General features: G+C 40.3%; 3 long non-coding RNA genes across 4 annotated transcripts in view; 1 reads left to right on the top strand and 2 right to left on the bottom strand.

The window, feature by feature from the left end:
• Window positions 1–22286, top strand: part of LOC147579051 (uncharacterized) — a 173707-nt gene that overhangs the window by 43950 nt on the left and 107471 nt on the right. The gene's annotated exons all lie outside the window — the stretch shown is intronic.
• LOC147579052 (uncharacterized) overlaps window positions 1–22286 on the bottom strand; it is a 136891-nt gene that overhangs the window by 43446 nt on the left and 71159 nt on the right. The window lies entirely within an intron of this gene.
• Window positions 4243–4587, bottom strand: LOC147579053 (uncharacterized). The gene is made up of 2 exons (XR_015253126.1): window positions 4485–4587; window positions 4243–4403 (listed from the first exon to the last, which is right to left on the bottom strand). It is a non-coding gene; the product is annotated as an uncharacterized LOC147579053 (long non-coding RNA).

Here is a 22286-nt window from a genome sequence, read left to right as displayed (position 1 = left end):
GGTTATACTACCTTGCTATTCAACGTGTGGTATACTCACAGCAATACGAGTATTATATACCAACACGAGTGGTATATTGGGAACTTGTTAGAAGTGCAGGATCTCAGAAACCCTGGATCTACTGACTCAAAGTCTGCATTTCAACAAGGTTCTTCATCATGTATATGCACATTAAAGTTTGAGAAGCACTAGTTTAGATCAGGAGTCAACGAAGAATAGCCATGGGCAAAACCCAGCCCAGTCCCTGTTTTGTTTTGTTTTGTTGTTTTTTGTTTGTATGGACCATGAGCTAAGAATGGTTTTCACATTTTTAAATAGTTGAAAAATTTTTCAGAAGTAAATTTATGACCCGTGAAAATTATGTAAAATTCGTATTTCAATGTCCATAAAAAAGTTTAATTGAAACACGTTCATTTGTTTACTTACTGCCTATTGTTGCTTTTGAACTACAGTGGCTGGCAGGCTTGAGTAGTTATGGAAGATGTATGGCCCACAAAGATATTTACTATCTGGTCCTTTAGAGAAAAAGTTTGATGATCTCTTTCCAATTCCGTCCCCCACCTGCAGCCACCAGCTCATAATGGGCATGGGGGGAAAGGCAGGCGACACTTGGGAGGACTAAGGAAGAAAGAGTGTCCCCAGGCAGAGGCAGAGCTCAGCTGAAGCAAGGGTACTCTGGTGACTGATGGAAGGGGATTTGCCATGGAGCAGAAGTCCGGAGGGAGGAGGAGTGAGCTGAGCACATAGTATGGTGAGATGGAGGTGGAGGGGGGGGGAGGTGGTGAGGAAGAGGAAGCACAGAACAGTGAAAAGACCAGAGTATAGGAGAACATAGGCCACATGGGGAGGGGACTCCTCAAAGGTGCAAGGGTGGCCAAGGCCAAGAATGAGAGGTCAGGTGGTGTTCTCAGCCTCAAGATTCCCCACAGAGCCCAGTTACAGTTGTTTTGAGACTGTGGCAAGCTGAAGGGTCAGGTGGTGTCCTAGTTGTTGAAATTGGCAGACTTTTCCTGGAGTTTCCAGACTGTGAGGGTGAAAGGTATCCCTAACAAATCCTAAACTTGATGTGAATAGGGACGAAATTAACTAGCTCTTTGCACCTTTATCTTGAGACAGAATCAGTTTTTTGCTTAAAGAGCTTGTTACATATGCAGACTCTCAGGCTCACCCAGAAGGTGCCTGATCCAGTGGGAATCTGTATTTTACAAGCATCCCAGATGATTCAAATGCTTTGAGAAATACTGCTTCAGTGAATGAAAGAACTCTGGAAGGAACCAGCTTGAATAGATCATGCCTCTAAAAGGAATCATTTATATGGGTAAGAGGCTGCCTTCTGGTTTGCGACGGTGTGTAGGCCTTCAGGAAGAAGCAGTGGCATTAGAGAGGAATTGATGGGCTCTATCTGCTAATACCAATGAGCAAGTGGTGGGGGAATGTCGAAGTCATCTGGAAACTCAAGGAAAGGCTGGGGATTGAAGCTAAGGGTTCTAATCCAGAGGATACCACCGATGGTCGTTTGATAGCCAGAGAATAGAAATACCTGCCTCTCCATGAAAAGATGCTCAACGTCGCTCTGCATCAGGGAAATACAAATCAAAACCACACTCAGATATCACCTCACGCCAGTCAGAGTGGCTAAAATGAACAAATCAGGAGACTATAGATGCTGGAGAGGATGTGGAGAAAAGGGAACCCTCTTGCACTGTTGGTGGGAATGCAAATTGGTGCAGCCGCTCTGGAAAACAGTGTGGAGGTTCCTCAGAAAATTAAAAATAGACCTACCCTATGACCCAGCAATAGCACTGCTAGGAATTTACCCAAGGGATACAGGAGTGCTGATGCATAGGGGCTCTTGTACCCCAATGTTTATAGCAGCACTCTCAACAATAGCCAAATTATGGAAAGACCCTAAATGTCCATCAACTGATGAATGGATAAAGAAATTGTGGTTTATATACACAATGGAGTACTACGTGGCAATGAGAAAGAATGAAATATGGCCTTTTGTAGCAACATGGATGGAACTGGAGAGTGTTATGCTAAGTGAAATAAGCCATACAGAGAAAGACAGATACCATATGTTTTCACTCTTATGTGGATCCTGAGAAACTTAACAGAAACCTATGGGGGAGGGGAAGAAAAAAAAAAAAAGGAGGTTAGAGTGGGAGAGAGCCAAAGCATAAGAGACTCTTAAAAACTGAGAACAAACTGAGGGTTGTTGGGGGATGGGAGGGAGGGGAGGGTGGGTGATGGGCATTGAGGAGGGCACCTTTTGGGATGAGCACTGGGTGTTGTATGGAAACCAATTTGACAATAAACTTCATATATTGAAAAAAAAAAAGAAAGAAAGAAACACCTGCCTCTCCCTAATGACATGAGCATCTCAAGTGATACTGGATAGGCTCAGGGTAACCATAGGCAGGTGGCCGATTTAGTATGTATTTATGTTGTTTTCTGACCTTTGTTAGATTTCACCCCCACTCCTACCATTTCTATGGTCTCATATGACTGCACGGTATATATATTTTCTCAGGTGCTAGATGGGGCCTCTGTGCCAATTAAATTAAGATATTGGCCCTCAAGGAATCTCTGACACCAGGGTAGATATGCAGGGTAGATAAGCTGTGAACAGCTAATTTTTCACAAATTACAAAAATAAAAATATCAGGTAGCATGAATACAAGGCATTGTCTCATATATCAATACTTCAGTCCCCTAAAATAGATGGGTAGGGAGAAGGACAGGATGGGAAATTAGTGCTTATTTTAATCTGCTTTGAAGCCACTATGGAAGAGCGGTTGTCTTCTCTGTTTTTGTGTTTAAGGAAACCATGCTGGAAGCAACTGCATTTGAGGCACAGCATGAAACATCTGTCCTGTTTTGGCTTCTCATTGAGATGTTGGTTCAGCTTTTGCAGGCAGCACCTTGCTGCCTTGAGACAAAAAACATTCCCAGGCTCTTTAAGCTATTATGTAGGGTTTCCATGAGGAACTGAGTGCATTTAAACAGACTCTCCAGCCCACCCAGGAATATAGGTCTGACCCTTAAGGATAGTAAGTCAGGGAGTCAGATCCAAGAAAGGCTGACACTCCCTGTCCAGTTATTTTTAAACCCCAGAGGCTACTTCTGCATGTGATATCACTTATGTAACTTCTCTTTGCAAGGACCCCTATGTGCCCCAGCCCACCCTCCACACCCACCCCGCCCCGTAGCATCAGCACAATGACACATGTGCAGCTCCACCCAGCTGTGAATTTGCCAACAGTTTAAGAATGTGGACGTTGTGTAAATAAACACACAAAAATGAAATTGGCTTTTGTGCAACCAGCTTTCAGAAGTTACATTTTGTTCTTTTAGGTTTAAAATTTCAGTCCAATGGGATAAGAAAATAGCCCAAACTATATTACAAATCCAACTAAGAATTTCCATTACCAGAAATAGCATTATGTTACTTTTGGATAAAAGATTTTTAATTTATACTGCAGCTCCCATGTAAGGATATGACTATTAATCTAGAATAATCTTACTAGTTTCTATATGCTGGATTTATAAATGAGTTTATGAGTAAGACCATATATTAAAACTTTTAAATAAATTCTAACAGTAATTAGTGACCATCCATTCTCTAAAAAGTGGACACTAACTAATGGGATTTTGCTTCAAGGAATCTGGCCTATTAAATATGACATTAAAAATTCATCTATTTAAAAAGCTTCAAATGTCAGTGAAGGAACAAAGCTGTCAAATGCTAGGAACATTTCATTAAGAAAACAACCTCAAACACTGATGGGATTTGATGAAGTTGGGGACTCAGACAAGCTTTACCTGCCAGTGAAGCAGCTATTGATATTGTTTACTGATATGTTTATTGTTTCCCACTAAAAGAGCAGGAAAACAGAAATATGGTGTCCTGAATTGAAATTTCTCCTTTTCCGCAGTTCTACTAGCCCAGTCCTATTATAAATAAAACCTGTATAGAACTAAATTAACATCAGCTTATGGAAAATCATGACATCAATACTATAGTTAATTTGATTAGCATAACTAGGCTAAGAGAAGAATACAATAGGTAACATGTATAGTAATTTAGAAGGGTCATTTTAGCAATTTCTTTTAATCTTCCTACTACTAAGTGTTTTAGTAGGGCTCCTTTTGGCTGCAAGTAACAGAATGTCCCAATAACAGCAGTATAAAAAATAAGGTGTCCAGTTTCTGTTACCACATAATAAACCATCCCCAAACTTAGTGACTTAAAAATAACATTTATTTTCCTCCTGAATCTGTAGTTTGGGAAGGACTTGGTGGAGGGAAGCTTGTCTCTTCTCGTTGACATCAGCTAGGGCAGCTTGAAGACTGAGGGCTGGAATCCTCTGCAGACTGGTTCACTCACATGTTTGTTCATCCTTGATGGGGAGAGTGAAAGAGCTGGAGCCTGATAACAGCTGAGGCTCCTCAGGCATCACTATCTCAATGTGGTCTCTTACATGGTTTCTCCAGCATGGCAGCTTTGGTGTAGACTGACTTCTGATATGTCAACTCATGGCTCCCAAGTCGCACATGAGAAGAGGAATAATAAGGCAGAAACTGTATCACCTTTTATGACCTAACCTGAGAATCATGCAGTATCCCTCCCACTGCATTCTATTTGCTGGAAGCAACTCACTAAGTCTGGCCTATATTCAGGAGAAGGATCTTTTAATGGGAGAAGTGTCAAAGAATTTGTAGCCATGTCCTAAGACCACTACATAGGGATTTGCTTTTCATATACAATGCTAGAGGGAGGCAGTTCTGTATAATGTGGGCTCCATGATATGATAAAAACGAAGGTTTCTTCTATAATTCTACTCTACCATTTTAGTACATTGGTGTATTATCTCAAAGTTGCTGGGTGACTGTTGTAGATTCAGGCATCACAACAATGGTCAAGACCAAAAGAAGTGGAAGGTGTAGTACCAGCAGCTTCTGGCCTCTTTGATCAGGAAGTAAAAGATCCTTCCCAGAACCCTCCACTCCAGAATTCCACTTCTGCTGCATTGGCTGGAACTCTGTCAAAAGGCCACCCCTTGCTTCAGAGGAAGTTAAGAACAGTGAATATTTAGCTTCTCCATTCTATTGTAGCAGTAGGCAAGGGCAGAGAAATCTGGAAATGGGCATTGGGTCAGCCAAGCCATGCTTCTGCCCTGATAAACCTCCATATCAGACCCATAAAATCACAAGTGGGAGGAGTTTCAAAGAGTTCCTTCTCCTCCCTCAGCCGATGTTAACAATGAAATGACCCAAATATGGTTAGCAAAGGGAGACTGCATCAGCTAATGAATGGAATCATTTACAGCTATATATTTGCAAATAGAATCAAAAGCTAGATAGTGAATTCAATGAATCCTTTATACAGTTTAAACAGGAAGCAGAACTAGGTCACCACAGAAACATTTGTCAATAAGATAGGGAGGACGTGGAGGAGAGGAGATCACTGACTTGTGATAAGATGTTAAAATTGCCTAGCAGATTACCTTAGGTTCAGAGGCCCAGGGCCCAGAAATAATTTGGGGACAGGGAATAATGAAACTATTAATTTATAGCCCTAACCCAAATTTTATATCTTACTTTATAGAACATTCCTTTTTTTTTTTTTTTTTTTTTTTTAGGCTTCTGTTGTTCACTAGTGAGTAGAAACAGGAAAAATACTGAGTTGATGTATTTTCTTTAACCCATCTGCAACAAATATTCAAATTTAAGCTTTAAAGTTTTATAACATTTAGCTAAAGAAAAAAAATCAAAATTCCTTTCTTTCCTCCCTGTAAGCACAGAGCTCCCCAGGTCTGTTGTCTCATGGTATGGTCTCAAACAAGTTAAAGAAATCACACTGCAACAGGCATTTTCTGAACCCTTTACTCATACAAGCATTAGCAAATGACCCCAACAATACCTAAGACTGAAAAATGAGACAACTGGATTTATTGATGCTGATGGTGTAGAGAGCTCTTTCCCAGGCAGATTAACAGACATTCATGAAAACACACGTGCTTGAGGGGAGATATGAGTATGAAAAAAGTATGTGCCGGGGCACCTGTGTAGGTCAACTGGTTGAGCGTCTGACTCTTGTTTTCGGCTCAGGTCATGATCTCATGGTTTCCTGGGTTCCAGCCCAGCATCTGGCCCATGCTGGCATTGCAGAGCCTGCTTAGGATTCTCTCTCGTGCTCTCTGCCCCTCCCCACTCACACTGTCTCTATCTCTCTCAAAAATAAATTTTAAAAATTAAAAAAAAAAACAAAAAACAAGAAAAAAGTATGTGCCCACAGTGAGAATCCCAGTAAATCCCAGGCCACAGTTTGCAGTAAGTATAAGGAAATAAATGAGTGGTTAAGTCTCAGAGAAAATGGAATGGGGAATAGGAAAACATTTCCTTTATAATGAAAGAACTCTAACATAAGCAGAGTAAATAATTTCTCCAAACTGATATGGCACATATTAAACAGAAAAAAAAAAAAAAGTCTAGGCATTCTCAAGCATTCCTGTTTATATTTGGGACAGAAAGTCATGCAGGTCTGCCACAGCAACTTCTGACTCAACGCGTCTCCGGAGGCAAGGGAAACCAAAACAAAAATGAACTATTGGGACCTCATCAAAATAGAAAGCTTCTGCACAGCGAAGGGACCATTAGCAAAACTAAAAGGCAACTGACAGAATGGGAGAAGGTATTTGCAAACAACATATCAGATGAAGGTTTATTATCCAAAATCTATAGAGAACTTACTAAACTCAACACCCAGAAAACAAATAATCCAGTGAAGAAATGGGCAAAAGACATGAATAGACACTTCTCCAAAGAAGACATCCAGATGGCTAACAGAAACATGAAAAAATGCTCAACATCACTCATCATTAGGGAAATACAAATCAAAGCCATAATGAGATACCACCTTACACCTGTCAGAATGGCTAAAATGAACAACTCAGGCAACAACAGATGTTGGTGAGGATGCGGGGAGAGAGAGGATCTCTTTTGCACTGCTGGTGGGAATGCAAACTGGTACAGCCTCTCTGGAAAACAGTATGGAGGTTCCTCAAAAAATTAAAAACGGAACTACCCTACAACCCAGCAATTGCACTACTAGCTATTTATCCAAGGGATACAGGTATGCTGTTTCAAAGGGACACATGCACCCCAATGTTTATAGCAGCACATACTTTATAGCCAAAGTATGGAAAGAGCCCAAATGTCCATCGATGGATGAATGGATAAAGAAGATGAGGTATATATACATAATGGATTATTGCTGGGCAATCAAAAATAATGAAATCTTGCCATTTGCAACTACGTGGATGGACTAGAGGGTATCATGCTAAGCAAAATTAGTCAGAGAAAGAAAATATCATATGACTTCACTCATATGAGGACTTTAAGATACAGAACACATGAACAGAAGGGAAGGGAAGCAAAAAGAATATAAAAACAGGGAGGGGGACAAAACATAAGAGACTCTTAAGTATGGAGACCAAACAGAGGGTTACTGGAGGAGTTGTGGGAGGGGAGATGGGCTAAATGGGTAAGGGGCATTAAGGAATCTACTCCTGAAATCATTGTAATACTATATGTTAACTAACTTAAATTAAAATTATAAATTATAATTAAAAAATAAATTTTTTTGTAAATTAAAAATTTTTGTAAATTAAAAAAATAAAAATTAAAGTAAAAAGATATGAAAATACACACAAAAAAGTCATGTAGGTCTTTGTTCTAAACAACTAATCTGATCTAACATGAAATAGACATTTTTTTAAGGTTTATGCATTTTTCAGAGATAAAGACAGAGCATAAGTGGGGGAGGGCAGAGAGAAGGAGACACAGAATCTGAAGCAGGCTCCAGGCTCTGAGCTATCAGCACAGAGCCCGACACAGGGCATGAATTCACAGACCTCAAGATCATGACATGAGCTGAAGTCAGACACTTAACCAACTGAGCCACCCAGGCACCCCAAAATAGACATTTCTTAAACAAAATCATAAAACATATGTATGGGAGTTACCAGTCTTTTTTATCACTTATAAGGTAATATTCTGTTTTCAATGTTTCTATCATCTGTACAATTTTAATTTTTTTAACGTTTATTTATTTTTGAGACAGAGAGAGACAGAGCATGAACGGGGGAGGGGCAGAGAGAATGGGAGACACAGAATCGGAAGCAGGCTCCAGTCTCTGAGCCATCAGCCCAGAGCCCGACGCGGGGCTCGAACTCACGGACGGTGAGATCGTGACTTGAGCTGAAGTCAGACGCTTAACGGACTGAGCCACCCAGGCGGCCCATCATCTGTGCAATTTAATTAGGAAGTAAAGAATCAGCTTATAGAGATCATGAGCCCACATGCCTCTTACTCATATTTCAAATTATAATCCTATTGCAATGATTTTTGATCCTCAAAGAGTGCAACAAAATAATATATTGAACTTTTTCTTGTTAAAAAAAAATACCAATTTAGAGACCTACTATAAGATACTTCAGATAGTCTCAAGCCAAGTAGCAAAATTCTAAAGTGCAGAAACTATCATAAACTTACTTTGTAACTCTCAAAAGCTACTGCCAACAGTTCTAGGCCCAGAATAAGTGTTTAGTTCATACTCACAAAATTTCATTGAATGTTCAACATCTCACAAACACACACACACACACACACACACACACACACACATATATACATATATATATATTCTTTGTGTATGAAAATATTTCTGAGATCAAACATTTTCCACACTAAGTAGAAATTCCCATTGGGTTGTAAATGAAAAGATTTATTAGATATTACTCAATTAGGTGACAATATTAATAGCCCCCATTAAACACTAATTTGCTCTTTATTCTGCAAAGACTAACACAGATGTAAAACAGGGGTTGGCCACCCTCAGAACATATGTCTAAGACAACAAGAAAGCTGAGAATAATTTGGAACATGAGCCGGTTGTCCTTTCCATACCTCCCTTTCTACTGCCAATTCTGCCACCGATGGAATTTAGCACTTTCCTATAGCATGTTCAACATCCTCGATGCTAGTAGTTTTGGGGTGTGTGTAGGATATGCGCGCGCACCCACACGTTAGATTAATAAGCGTTTGTCAAGTGTCTGCTCCCAGGCATCATGCTGGTGTTACAGATACAGTTGCGAAAGGTGCAGCATTGGGAGTCCGGCTGTCTAAATTCACACCATCTCATCATTCATTAGTTATATGGCCTCAGGCAAGTCCCTTAGCCTCTAAGCCCCCAGCTTCTTTGTCTGCAAAATGAGGGTGCTAATAATGCCTACCTCGTGAATCCCTTGTAAATATTAAATAACTCATACACAGAGCATGGCACCTACTGACTGCAACAAACTTAGCTAGCATCATCATCATTGCATGGTCCCTCAGTCTTTACCCATCAGTAAACTAGAAGGAAAAGACACATACACAGATTATTCCAATTTTTGTGCTATGGTAAGTGGAACTCATAAGAGAGGCATTTATCTCAACTTGGAATTCAAGAAAGGTCCCTGAGCTGAGAGTTGAAAGATGAGTAGATTTAGCCAGATGAAGAAATGTTCCGGAGAGAAAAGCTTCAGCAAAATCACAGGGAGCATGTTGTGGCAGGAAGTGGATATGGTTTGCTGTTATTAAATGAAGCTCAAGGTGGGGAGTGGTCAAAATGAGGCTCATGAGGAAGGTGAGGACCAGGTCATGAGAAGTCTTATATACCCTGTAAACATGACTACATTTCTTTACGTAAACCAAATTTCCTAAGCTACGTTATATAAAGTACTGCTATTCATAGATATTTCATGAGATGTTCTTTGACATTCCTCAAAATAATAGCTTCACTATGACTTATGTCTGAAAGAATCCTCACTTTTACCCCCCGTGAGTGATTCACGATGCATACATTAGCATATTGAAGGCTCTGAGAAGTCCTGCAACAAAGGGACCTCTTTATCTTACGTTAGCCTGATTTTTTTTAAGTTTATTTATTTTTGAGAGTGAAAGAAAGCATGAGTGGAGGAGGGACAGGGAGAGAGGGAGAGAGAGACTCCCAAGCAGGCTCCACACTGTCAGCACAGAGCCCAATACAGGGCCTGATCCCATGACACGTGAGATCATGACCTGAGCCAAAGTAGGACGCCTAATCGACTGAGCCACCCAGATGCCCTGTCATGTTAGCCCAATGTTTTTGAAATTGATTTTATTGTAGGACATTATTTTTACAGAATGCTGGGAGAGGTTTTCCCAGGTTTTAATCAAAGAATGAACTATATAGTTCAGCTTAGTAAAATCCCTCTAGATACAGGGATATATTCAAAAGGAGCACTACTGGAGAGCATGAATGAGATGATGGTGCTCCAGGATGGAGGAGACGGACAGATTCAATAAGTATTCAGGAGGTAAAATCTTTAAGTTTTCCTGATGGAGTGGAGTGAGGGAGACAGCTGGGCAGAAAGACCTAGCTTTCTGGCTTGAGCCAAAAGAATAGTAGTGCCACTTACTTCAAAAGGAATACAGAAAAATATGATGCAGGCAAAGGAATGAGGCATGGATCAGGTAAAGAACTTAGCTTTGAGACTTCCCAGTGAAATTATATGTAGTAATTAAGTCAACAAACCGTTCATTATTCAGCCCCAATCCAAACTGGGATCATCTGACAAATAATTCCCTGGTCGTCCTAGTCAAAAGGTCAAAGTCAATTCAAGATTTCATAATGTGCTAATTTGAACAGCAGATTTGCCGATAATAAGATCAGAATTTAGTCTTATTAAAAAGCTCAGGGTTGGGGCGCCTGGGTGGCGCAGTCGGTTGGCGTCCGACTTCAGCCAGGTCACGATCTCGCGGTCCGTGAGTTCGAGCCCCGCGTCGGGCTCTGGGCTGATGGCTCAGAGCCTGGAGCCTGTTTCCGATTCTGTGTCTCCCTCTCTCTTTGCCCCTCTCCCGTTCATGCTCTGTCTCTCTCTGTCCCAAAAATAAATAAACGTTGAAAAAAAAAATTTTTTTAAATAAAAAAAAATAAAAAAAAAAAAAGTTCAGGGTTTTCTTAATGCATTTCCAAAAGTAACCCCACCTCAGGACCTCTGTATTTGCTGTTCCCTCTGCTTCCTGTTCTCTCCCACCTGGCTCCTCCCCTGACTGGCTCCTTTCCACGTTCAGGTCTCAGCTAGAAATGTCACCTCCGTAGGGAACCCTTCTCTGACCACCTCATCCCCTCTGTGATTTATTATCCCAACGCCCTGTGTTATTTCCTTCATATGCTTGTCATTAGCTGAAATTATCTTGCTTATTTAGTTGTTTACTCATTATTTTTTGCATCTTCCCTTCTGGATTATAAACTTCATGAGTGCAGGGACGTATGTCTGCCTTATTCATCGCTCCTTCCCCGTTTCTAGAACAATGTTTGGCACAGAGTAGCTTCTTGGTAAATTTTATTTTTAATAATTGGATTCATTTTAAAAAACACTAGCACACAGTCTTGGACTTTTGGAAATCTGCTCAAGTTTATGGTTCTGAAAACAAGTAATTTTTTTGCCTAAAATCTCCAAGAGTAAAACAGAATTTTAGATTTAAATGAAAGCTAATTTCAGTATATTTGACTCAGAATTAACCAAATATACTTAATCCTACTAATTATCCTCTCTCACATACACTCTTTAACCTAGTTATAGTAATATAATAAGGAATTAGACCCTTGATAGAAGTTGCCAAGTGTCATGTTTTTAAATAAAACAAGCCCTCAGGAGTTTGGAAGGGAGCCCAATAGACTCAGAGTTCAAAGCTTCCAGATCCATTTACATGTGGTAGCACTAAGGAAAGGCTATCCTACAGAGTGTTCCTATGGACAACATAGAAAACCAGGTTGTTATTTTTTTTTTTTTTCGAAATTCTTCAGTTACAATCCAGTGAAAATAAAATGCGTAGGAAAAATGTCCAAGGTAATCAATACAGCCTCTTTAAGGGTCAGATGCTTTCAAAACCACAAGGGGAAGGGTATACATTTCTGGTCAGTTCTCTTTCTAGATGGTTTATTCAGCAATTTGGAGATTTTTATGGGGTTATACCAGTATTTTCATTAGTAAATTCTTCTAAGTGGAAGGAAAGGGGGAAAGAGTCCTATACCACTGCCCTACCTAGCACTGCTACAGAGAGCAGTTGCAGAGCAAGTAAAAAGGCTCCGTACCTAGAGCTCCCAAAGACATTGTCCTATTATGGACAGTCTGGAAGGAGAGGAGGGAACCCGGTGGGTGCTGGGACAGATCAGGGCCCACACAGAACACAGGGTTTGAGACAGCAGCAAGGATCACTCAGAAAGGGCCACTCTCTTCCCTTGGATCCTTTCATTTCTGCTGCTTTTGCCCTTCTCAAAGTGTAGTCTGCAAAGTCCTGGGGACACTTTCAGGGGACCTGTGAGATCAAAACTACATTTATAATAATGTTAAAGAAGGATTTGCCTTATTCACTATATGGATTTTTACACTGGTGGTGCCAAAGTAATAGCGGGTCAAACTGCCAGCACGTTAGCACAAGTCAAAGTGGTGTCACCAAACTGTAGCTAATGGTCACGATATTCTCCAATATTCTTCACCACCACAAACTCAAGGGGAGGGGAGGGGTGGAAAGGAGAGGAGAGCAGAAAGAAGGAAGGAAAGGAGGGAGGGAAAGAGGGGGTAAGGGAAGTTAGTTTTACTAAAGAACGTCTTTAGTGGGTGCCTGGGGGCTCAGTGGTTAAGCATCTGACTCTTGGTTTTGGCTCAGGTTATGATCTCATGGGTTTGTGAGTTCAAGCCCCAAGTTGGGCTCTGTGCCTATAGCATGGAGGGTACCTGGGATTCTATGTCTCCTCTCCCTTCCCAGCTCACACTCTCTCTCTCTCAAGATAAATAAATAAACATGAAAAACAACTTTTTAAAAAGAATGTCCTTGGTGAAACATTAAAAATTGTCAGTTTTATTAATTCTCAATACTTCAGTGTAGGTCTTTGTGATATTCTGTGTGACAAACTGGGAAGCACACATGAAGTATTTCTGCTCAGGTAGCACAGTTGTCCCCAAGAAAAATTCTTGTGTTAGTGTTTGAGTTGCAAGCTGAACTAACCATTTTATTTTTTCTTTTCATGAAACCCCATTTTTACTTCAAAGAACAATTAGTTAAGATTTAGGTATTGGCAGGCATTTTCTTGAAAATGAATAAAGTGAGCCTGTCACTTCAAAGAACATATCTGGTAATACCTGTTGTCCAATAACCTCTAAGAAACTACCTGTTGTGGAGATTTGGGGTAGTATCTACAACTATTAAAATACTCCTTCCTTTTCCAACTATATATCTCTGTGATGCTAGATTTTCTAAATATACTTCAACAAAAACAACGTATACCAGATGGAATGCAGAGGCCAATATAAGAATTTAGCTGTCTTCTATGAAGTCAGACGTTAAAAGGATTTGCAAAAAATCCCAAAAAAATTTTCTTTCTTTGGAAAAATAATTTTTTTTTATAAAAAGATGTTATTTATGTCACATGTGATGGGTTTGTTATTATTGTTTTCAAATGAACTAATATTTTTTTAACGTCTCAGTTTTGACTTCCAGTACAGTTAATATCCATAGATATAACCCAAAGAAACAAAACTTCTTTGGGATTCTCAGTTATTTTTAAGAGTGCAAAAGAATCCCAAGACCAGAACCTGGTACAATAGCTGGTTATAATAGAAATATGTTACAGAACTATGTAAGAGAAATAGAAAAAATGTATGATAAAAATATATAACAAAAATGCAAATCATACATTTCGAATAGCATAAATGAGATCATTTTCATTCTACCACAAAAGAGAGTTCCATTATGCAGTTAAAGTAAAAATTCAAGTAGTAGAGCCTGGTTTGGTACCTAGCATGTCCTCAAAATAACCAAAGTGAAGTGATTCTTATTTTAGCCATTCTGACAAGCGTGAGGTGATATATCTCCTTGTGGTTTTGATTTGCATTTCCCTGATGATGAGCGATCTTTGGACATGGCCATCCCTTGGTCATCTATGGGTCTTCTTTAGAAACATGACTGTTCATGTCTTCTACCCATTTTTAATTGGATTATTTGGAGTTTTTTGGTGTTGAGTTGGATAGGTTCTTTACACACTTTGGATATTAATCTCTTTTCAGATCTATCATTTGCAAATATCTTCTCCCATTCAGTGGGTTGTCTCATTGTTTTATTGATGGTTTCCTTTGCTGTGAAAAAGCTTTTTATTTGGGTATAGTCCCAATAGTTTAATTTTGCTTTTGTTTCCCTTGCCAAAGGAGACATATCTAGAAAAATGTTTCTGCAGCTAATGTCAAAGAGATTACTGCCAATGTTTTCTTCTAGGAATTTTATGGTTTTAAGTCTTACAGTTAGGTCTTTAACCCATTTTGAGTTTATTTTTGTATATGGTATAAGAAACTCGTCCAGTTTCATTCTTTTGCCATGTAGCTATCCAGTTTTCCCACTACCATTTGTTGAAGAGATTGTCTTATTCCCAGAGCATATTCCTGCCTCCTTTGTTGAAGATTAATTGACCATATAATCTTGGGTTTATTGCTGGGCTTTCTGTTCTGTTCTATTGATCTACATGTCTATGTATCATACTGTTTTGATTTCTACAGCTTTGCAGTATATCTTGAAATATATCCAGTATATCCAGAAATCTGGGATTATGATACCACCAGTTTTCAAAGGCCTGAGGGCTTTAAGGAGAATTCAGTTAAATCTGAAAAGGAATATCCCTTGTCGAAAATGAAAGTCTCTCCTGCTTGGGGGAGGAATCAAGGTCTTGGGTCCCCTGTGCCCTGACTTACTCCCTGCCACTGCCCAAAGGACACAGCAGAACCTCAGAGAGATTGGCCATCAATGCACCAAGAGGTGGAACATTAGCCCAGATTCCCAAAACCACAAGAATAGTTCCCATGCACCAATGGTGGCACAAAGTTGGCAGAGAGGAAGCCCTTAAAAAGACCACAGAGGGAGAGACAATGACATCTCAGGAGTAACCTGTGTGGCCAGATAGCTGATGCCTTCCTGGGCCTCTAAGATGTCTCAACTGTGCTTGAGAGTTTGGAATCTTGACTTAGCCTCCAATGGGAAGTCCCAAGAATAAGTTTAATTCCTCACCAGATCTTTGAAATGTGGGGAGAGAGTAAAAGTTAACTACTGAGTTAAAAGTAGATAATTGTGAATATTGTTTGACAATAAAAACAATGAAGTGTTGATAGATGCTATGACATGGACAAACCTTTAAACGCATTAGGCTACTTGGCAATGAGAAGGAATGAAATATGACCTTTTGTAGTAACGTGGATGGAACTGGAGAGTGTTATGCTAAGTGAAATAAGTCATGCAGAGAAAGACAGATATCATATGTTTTCACTCTTATGTGGATCCTGAGAAACTTAACAGAAGACCATGGGGGGAGGGGAAGGAAAAAAAAAAGGGTAGAGAGGGAGGGAGCCAAACCATAGAGACTCTTAAAAACTCAGAATAAACTGAGGGTTGATGGGGGGTGGGAGGGCAGGAAGGGTGGGTGATGGGCATTGGGGAGGGCACCTGTTGGGATGAGCTCTGGGTGTTGTATGGAAACCAATTTGACAATAAATTTCATAATAAAAAATTTAAAAAAAAATAAACACATTAGGCTAAATGAAAAAAAAATTCACAAAAGGCCAAATATTGTATGATTCCATTTATAGGAAATGTCCAGAATAGGCAATTTATAGATGAAAAGTAGGTCAGTGGTTGCTAGGGGACAGAAGGGATAACCACTAAACAGTAGGGTGTTGTGGGGGGAAGGAGAGGGCAGGTGGTAATTAAAATGTTCTAAAATTTATTGTGGTGATAATTTCACAACTCTATGAATACACCAAAAAACACTTAATTTTATACTTTAAATGAGTGAAGTGTATGGTATGTGAATTATTTCTCAACAAAGCTATTACAAAAAAATAGTAGATAAATGTGATAACTCTTGCTGACTTGAGTTCTGTCTTGAGGATCATACCCATTTTATGTGTATGATACTTTACAAAGTTATTTTATAAAGTTGCGTCAAGCCCAGGTGCTAACTTCTAAACAGACACATTGTACCAGCTCAGGACCTAATAAGCAAGCCCAAGACATAAGCACTGGGGAAAGGTGCAGCAGAGAGCAGATCATGGGCTCCAGGAACATGTGGTGGCAACAGGTGGTCTAGGCAAGTAGCCTGCACCACCAAGGAACCACTGACACCACCAGGGCACCATCTTGGGGAACACCAAAAATGTGGAAGGGCAGCCAACATCAAGGACATCTTGAGCAGATTGCAAGGCCCCATTTCATGTAAGAGGCCCAGTGGCTGGAGTCCCACCCTGTACATTATTGTAGTGAGGGCTGCAACCCTAGAGAGACTTGGGAAGTTATCCAAGAAGGACTTAAGACAACCAAGCAGGGACCTAATTAGTGATAATAATAACATAGGTATATAATTTATGTCATTTATGTATTAAAATATAAAGTATAAATCAGCTTGTTTCTTCTGTGGTAATAAAAATAACAAACACTATTTTCCAGTACTGTTATATGTACTTTTATTTATAAATTTACTAAATCTTCACAACAACCCTCTGAAATAGCTATTATTATTCTTCTCATTTTAAAGATAAGAAAACTGAGTCACATAAAGATGGAGTAATTTGCCTAAGGTCATTAGTAGGGGCAGAGCTGAGATTAAAACACAGGCAGTAGGTCCCAGGGCCCATCTGAACAATCCTACCATCTGCATTTAGGGTAGAGGCCCACTTGTTGCAGCTGCTTCATCAGGACCAGCAGGGATCATGGTTGATGTTGAATCCCCTTCTGCATTGAACTAAAGATCTTTAAAGCCTTTCCATGGGAGACGGATTGGTCCTGGAGCCTGGGCTGGGTCTGAGCCTACAGTTAGTGGTTAAGGGATGACCACTCTAGAGAGAAGCCAGATAGGGAGCCAGGCAACTGCTGACACACCTCGTTATCTTTTCATTTTCACCACAATGCTGGACCTCGTACTATTTCCTTCATTTACTGATGAGAACACTGAGGCTCAAAGAAGCTACACAATTTGGCTGAAGACCCAGAAAGCAATAGATCCAAGACTGGATCTCAGACCTTGTGATGGCAAGGTGGCTTTTGGACTTCTGAAGACAGTATCAAACAGCAAGTGAATTGGGAAATAGGGTGGCAGAATGGTTGCAAACATGCTTGCAGATTAACTCCAGCCATGCCAATTACCCTATGATTTTGACAGAGTCTTAGAACCTTCATCATAAAACAGGTTTAGTGGTAACAATCATGTCTACCTCCTGGAGTTGCTATGGGAATTAAATGAAACACTGTGTATGTGAACATCTATCTGATAGAGCGGAAGCATACAGTAGGTGCTCAATAAGTGGTAGTTGTTTTAGGCAGGCAATCCTCTTATTGTACTGCTGAGTAAAGGCAAACTCTGAGGCAGGCATCCCAGATCCTTCTCCTGAGCAATTTTACCTCTTGACTCAGAAAACATCAGTGCTGGAAGGAACATTGGAATTGACTGGATCTAGATCTCTTTTTTAACAGATGAGAAAATTGAGGGTTAGAGTAGTTACATGAGTTCTCCAAGGTTTTACAACTAGTTACAAGGAGAGCAAAACCAGATCTTTTATTTGTAACTTAAAGTTTTAAAAGGCTATTAGGAGGATATGAAGAAGAAGAAGGAGAAGGAGAAGGAGAAGGAGAAGGAGAAGGAGAAGAAGAAGAAGAAGAAGAAGAAGAAGAAGAAGAAGAAGAAGAAGAAGAAGAAGAAAGCTTAAGAAGAAATAAAATTGAGACAACCTCAGGTCACCCTTCAATGAGGGATGCACCTTAGTAGAAAAAGAAGGTCTGTCACACCTGAGAAGAGCAGGATGACTGATAATGCCCTGGTGGAGGCTCTCTCTCACTGTCAGCATGAACACATGAAGGGACACTTCCTGGGAAGCAGCAAGTATTGCTTTCAGATACTCATTCCATATTATCACATCCGTACCCTGCGGTATTGTCCGACCGAACAAAGGAAACTGGACTTTGGTTGATACACAAGAGAAGTTAACAATAGGAAGGGAACCAGTGTCTTGGAAAGCATATGGTAGCTATGTGATTAGTGTTAGTAAAAGTATCCGGGGGGGGGGGGGGGGGGGGAAGAGAAAGAAAGAAAGAAAAAGTCCTTTATTTGAGTGGGCTGCCTTCACTTGCTAAAGACTAACTGAAAAGTGAATGAAATTAACAAGCAGGTGTTAGATGAGAATGCAGAATTTTAGAGAAGGTGTATTGAACAGGACAGGTGATAAAGGGCTTTCAGAACGAGGTTTGAGGCAAACAAATGTGTATTTTGCACGTGTGTGTGTGTATGTGTGTGTATATATATATATATATATATATATATATATATATATATATATATATATTAGCAGAGAGTGCCTGTCTTCTCCCTTTGCAGTTAATTTAAGAGCTGCCCTCCAAAGCAAATTAAATTGTGTCCACTGTGCTATTTACAAGTGTCGAGGGAGGTTCTTGGGCATGATGGGAAATGTGGTGGGAGTATGGCAGGGCAAGGAAGGTAAGGATTAAGGAAAAGAGATTCCAAACTGAAATTGCTGGGTCCACCTGCTATGCATTAATTATACAACAATTACTGTCTGTTTCGAGTCAGTGCTGTATCTTTTAAGAGAAAGAAGTACATTTGGGACACACTTGACCAATCTACTCACAAAGAAAGAAAAGGTTAGAATTCTGTATGCTTTTCTAACCACATATATTATTAAAAGAAACTAACAATCCCATTTAATAAAAACACACTGAGTGATTATCAGGCAAAGAGATCAGCCTAGCCTTCAAACCACTGTTCTAGTCCTGTTTGTTATTTTTAAGCCCCCAAGTGATGTTAACTCACAGATTGTTTTACATAGATTTGCATTTCTACTTAAAGAGGCACTTGGTACAAATATGCAAAGGAAAAAGCACCATCAGTTGTGACATCACACACTAACAAGACCAATCCCAAAGACCATCACTCTTCCTGAAGATTCTCCCAATGAGAGAATCACAAATGTTATGGGAAAAGCGAATTGCCCCAAAATTGAAGTGAGAAAGTTGACATAAATTACAGATGATGCAGAATTCCAGTCTAAATATGTACTCGCTCCATGGCAGATGTTACCATTCATTGCCTGCGTGCTGGGACTGCCAGTTCTCATATAGAAGATGCTGTAGTTAGGTGCTCTGCTCAGGGGGTACCTATCTTTTCCTGAGGAGACATTCTTGGGAAAGTCCATTCTTTGGAAAGTTTGTCTTTCTTCTAATCTTGGGATTTTGATGGTCCTTGACCTTTTGTCTTCACAGAACATTTGCAACCTTACTAGCAACCCTCGCTAGCCTTCATCTCCCTCAACTTCTTTCCCAGATATGATTTTAGGTTGGTGGGCAACTATTCATGTTTTTCCAGGAGCTTCTGGGTTAACAGGTGTTGCTGGAATTTTGTGGGGTTTGTTTGTTTGTTTCTTTGTTTTGTGGGGTTTTTTTATGTTTGGTTTTTGTCTATTTACACCATTGTTTGGCCCATTTCAGTCATTTTGGGGAACTTTTATTTAAACACGTACCCACAACTTACGAGTACTATTTTCATAATGTTTTTCATTAGTCTGTCCTGTATTTTAGATTGCCTTGACCACATGAATACACACAGAAGTAACTGGAATACATATAATTTCTATATATCTCTGTTAACATGTTGGTGTACCTCTACGAAAAATGTTGTCAGTGCTCTCTTGCTCATTAAGTAATTTAGGTAAGAAATCAATAACAGCTCTCACTCACTAAAGATAAGATTGGAATTGGAGCCTTCATTAACAGGATTAGATTTTTCCTCATCCCATTCTTTTCTGGAGCCAAAATGCCTAAGCAGGGAGAACCTCCATTGGTGTCAAGTTTCTGGGGTTTTACAAGGTATAAGAAAGAACCGAGTGGGAAAAACCTTCTCTTGTAAGAAGGAGGGCAATTCCAGCGGGAGGGGACATGGGCACAAGTCTATACGCATTGGAGGGGACAGTAAGAAAAGAAAGGGCAATTGAGGAGAGAGAGATCAACAATTTAGAACTCCTTCTTCCTGGGGTGCCTGGGTGGCTCAGTCAGTTAAGCATCCAACCCTTGATTTCAGCTCAGGTCATGATCTCATGGTTCATGAGATTGAGCCCCACATCAGGCTCAGTGCTGACACGGAACCTGCTTGGGAAACTCTCTCTCCCCCTCTCTCTGTTCCTCCCCCTGCTCGCTCATGATCGCTTTCTCTCTCTCTCTCTCAAACAAATAAATAAATATTAAAAAAGAAAAAAAAGGAACTCCTTCTTTCCAAAGCCTCAATCCTTTGAGTGCTTTCTTCTACTTAGCACACAGCAGGGAAACTTAAGTTTAAATTGCTACTGCCTCTGTTCCTCCTATACTGTGTGGTTCTTACTGAAACATATCTGGTCCTGGGGCCAAAGATCAGGGCAAAAAGGAAAAATCTCCACACTGCAGCCTTTGCTAGAGTGATAAATGCAGCCCAGGGGCCCTAGTCCTCCAAATAGACCCAACTAGAACAATTCCTCCATCTTTCTCAGTGGAGAAGCTCAGTAAATTAAGCACTTCAGTGATCCATAAATATTGAATTCTTTCCGAATCTGCAAGAATCTTGTCTTTCCTTTACCAGAGGACGTGGGATACTAACATGCTGATTCTGAGAATTTCAATATTTGTCAGGTTCCTAGGAGCCATTATGGAAGGGAGGTTTGTTTACCTACTGCTATTCTTTGGGGTTGTGGAATTTTTTCATCCAGGTTTTCTTAAAAACTTCAGGAAATAAAAAGGCTAAGGGGAATATAGGAATGCCTCTGGGACAAACGATCATCCACAAAATGTTCATTTAGGTTACACAAATGAAACGTACTTATAGTATTTTTAATAGTGACTGCACTAGATGTAAGATAAAGTACATAGAGTGAGACGTTGGTTCTCAAATTTTAAGGTGCCTGAAGATCACCTGTGGGACTTGCTAAAAATAAAAATCACAGGGTATACCATCCCCTGAGATTCTGGAGTGGGGCGCCCCAAATCCATATTTGCAGGGAGCCCCACAGTGAGCTTGTTGCAAGTGGTCCCAAACCGTCAAAAGACATCAGCTTCTCACAAGAATCTCAATTTCCACCTTCTCCACTTGCTCTCCTTGCATTCTTTCATTCCGCCAGTGACTTCCATGTTCACAAACTGTGCTCTATTCAGTCTTCATCTTGCTTGACCTGTTGACAGTATTTAGCACAGTTGATCACTTTTCCCCCCTTGAAACCCTCTTCACTTGGCTTCTAGGGTTCTAATCTCTCTTGGTTCTCCTTCTCCCTTCCTAGGTACTCTTTGTTAATCTCATTTGCTGACCTTATTTTCCTAATTTCTAAGCCTTGGAGTGCCCAGGGTTTCAATCCACAGGCCTTTCCACTTCTTAGTCTACGCTCATTTCTTCAGTATTTTTATCCAGTCTACTGTTTTCGCATACCCTGTTAATGCTTGGAATTCCCAAATTTATGTTTATAGTCCACTCCACTCTCCAGAGCTCCAGACTTAGATAGCCAGTTGCCAATTCAGCATCTCCACTTGGATGTCTAAATACCATACATTAACGTGTACAAAACCCCTGACTTCTACTTCCTCTCTTAGAGCTTGCTCCTCCATTGGGCGCCTGGGTGCCTCAGTTGTTAAGCATCTGACTTCAGCTTAGGTCATGATATCACGACTTGTGAGTTTGAGTCCCACATTGGGTGAACTCGAGCTTTTCTAGCGCGCTCTCTCTCTCTCTCTCTCTCTCTCCCTCTGCCCCTCTTGGGATTCTGTCTCTCTGCCTCTCACTCACTTGGCCTTCTCTCTCTCTCTCTCTCTCTCTCTCTCCCTCTGCCCCTCTTGGGATTCTGTCTCTCTGCCTCTCACTCACTTGGCCTTCTCTCTCTCTCTCAAAAAATAAAAATTAAAAAAATAAAGAACTTGCTCCTCCATCGATATTTTTCAGCTTAATAAAGGGTAACTCTAGGGGCTCCTGGGTAGCTCAGTCAGTTAAGTGTCTCGCTTTGGCTTAAGTCATGATCTCAGTTAGTGAGTTCAAGCCCTGCATCAGGCTCTGTGCTGATAGCTCAGAGCCTGGAGCCTGCTTCTGATTCTGTGTCTCCCTCTCTCTTTGCTCCTCCCCACTTGTACTCTGTCTCTGT

The sequence above is a fragment of the Puma concolor genome, chromosome B4 (assembly GCF_028749965.1).
Source record: "Puma concolor isolate L17-30 chromosome B4, mPumCon1.1.hap2, whole genome shotgun sequence".
In the NCBI taxonomy this organism is placed as follows: domain Eukaryota; kingdom Metazoa; phylum Chordata; class Mammalia; order Carnivora; family Felidae; genus Puma; species Puma concolor.
This window is presented reverse-complemented; position numbering and strand designations above follow the sequence as displayed.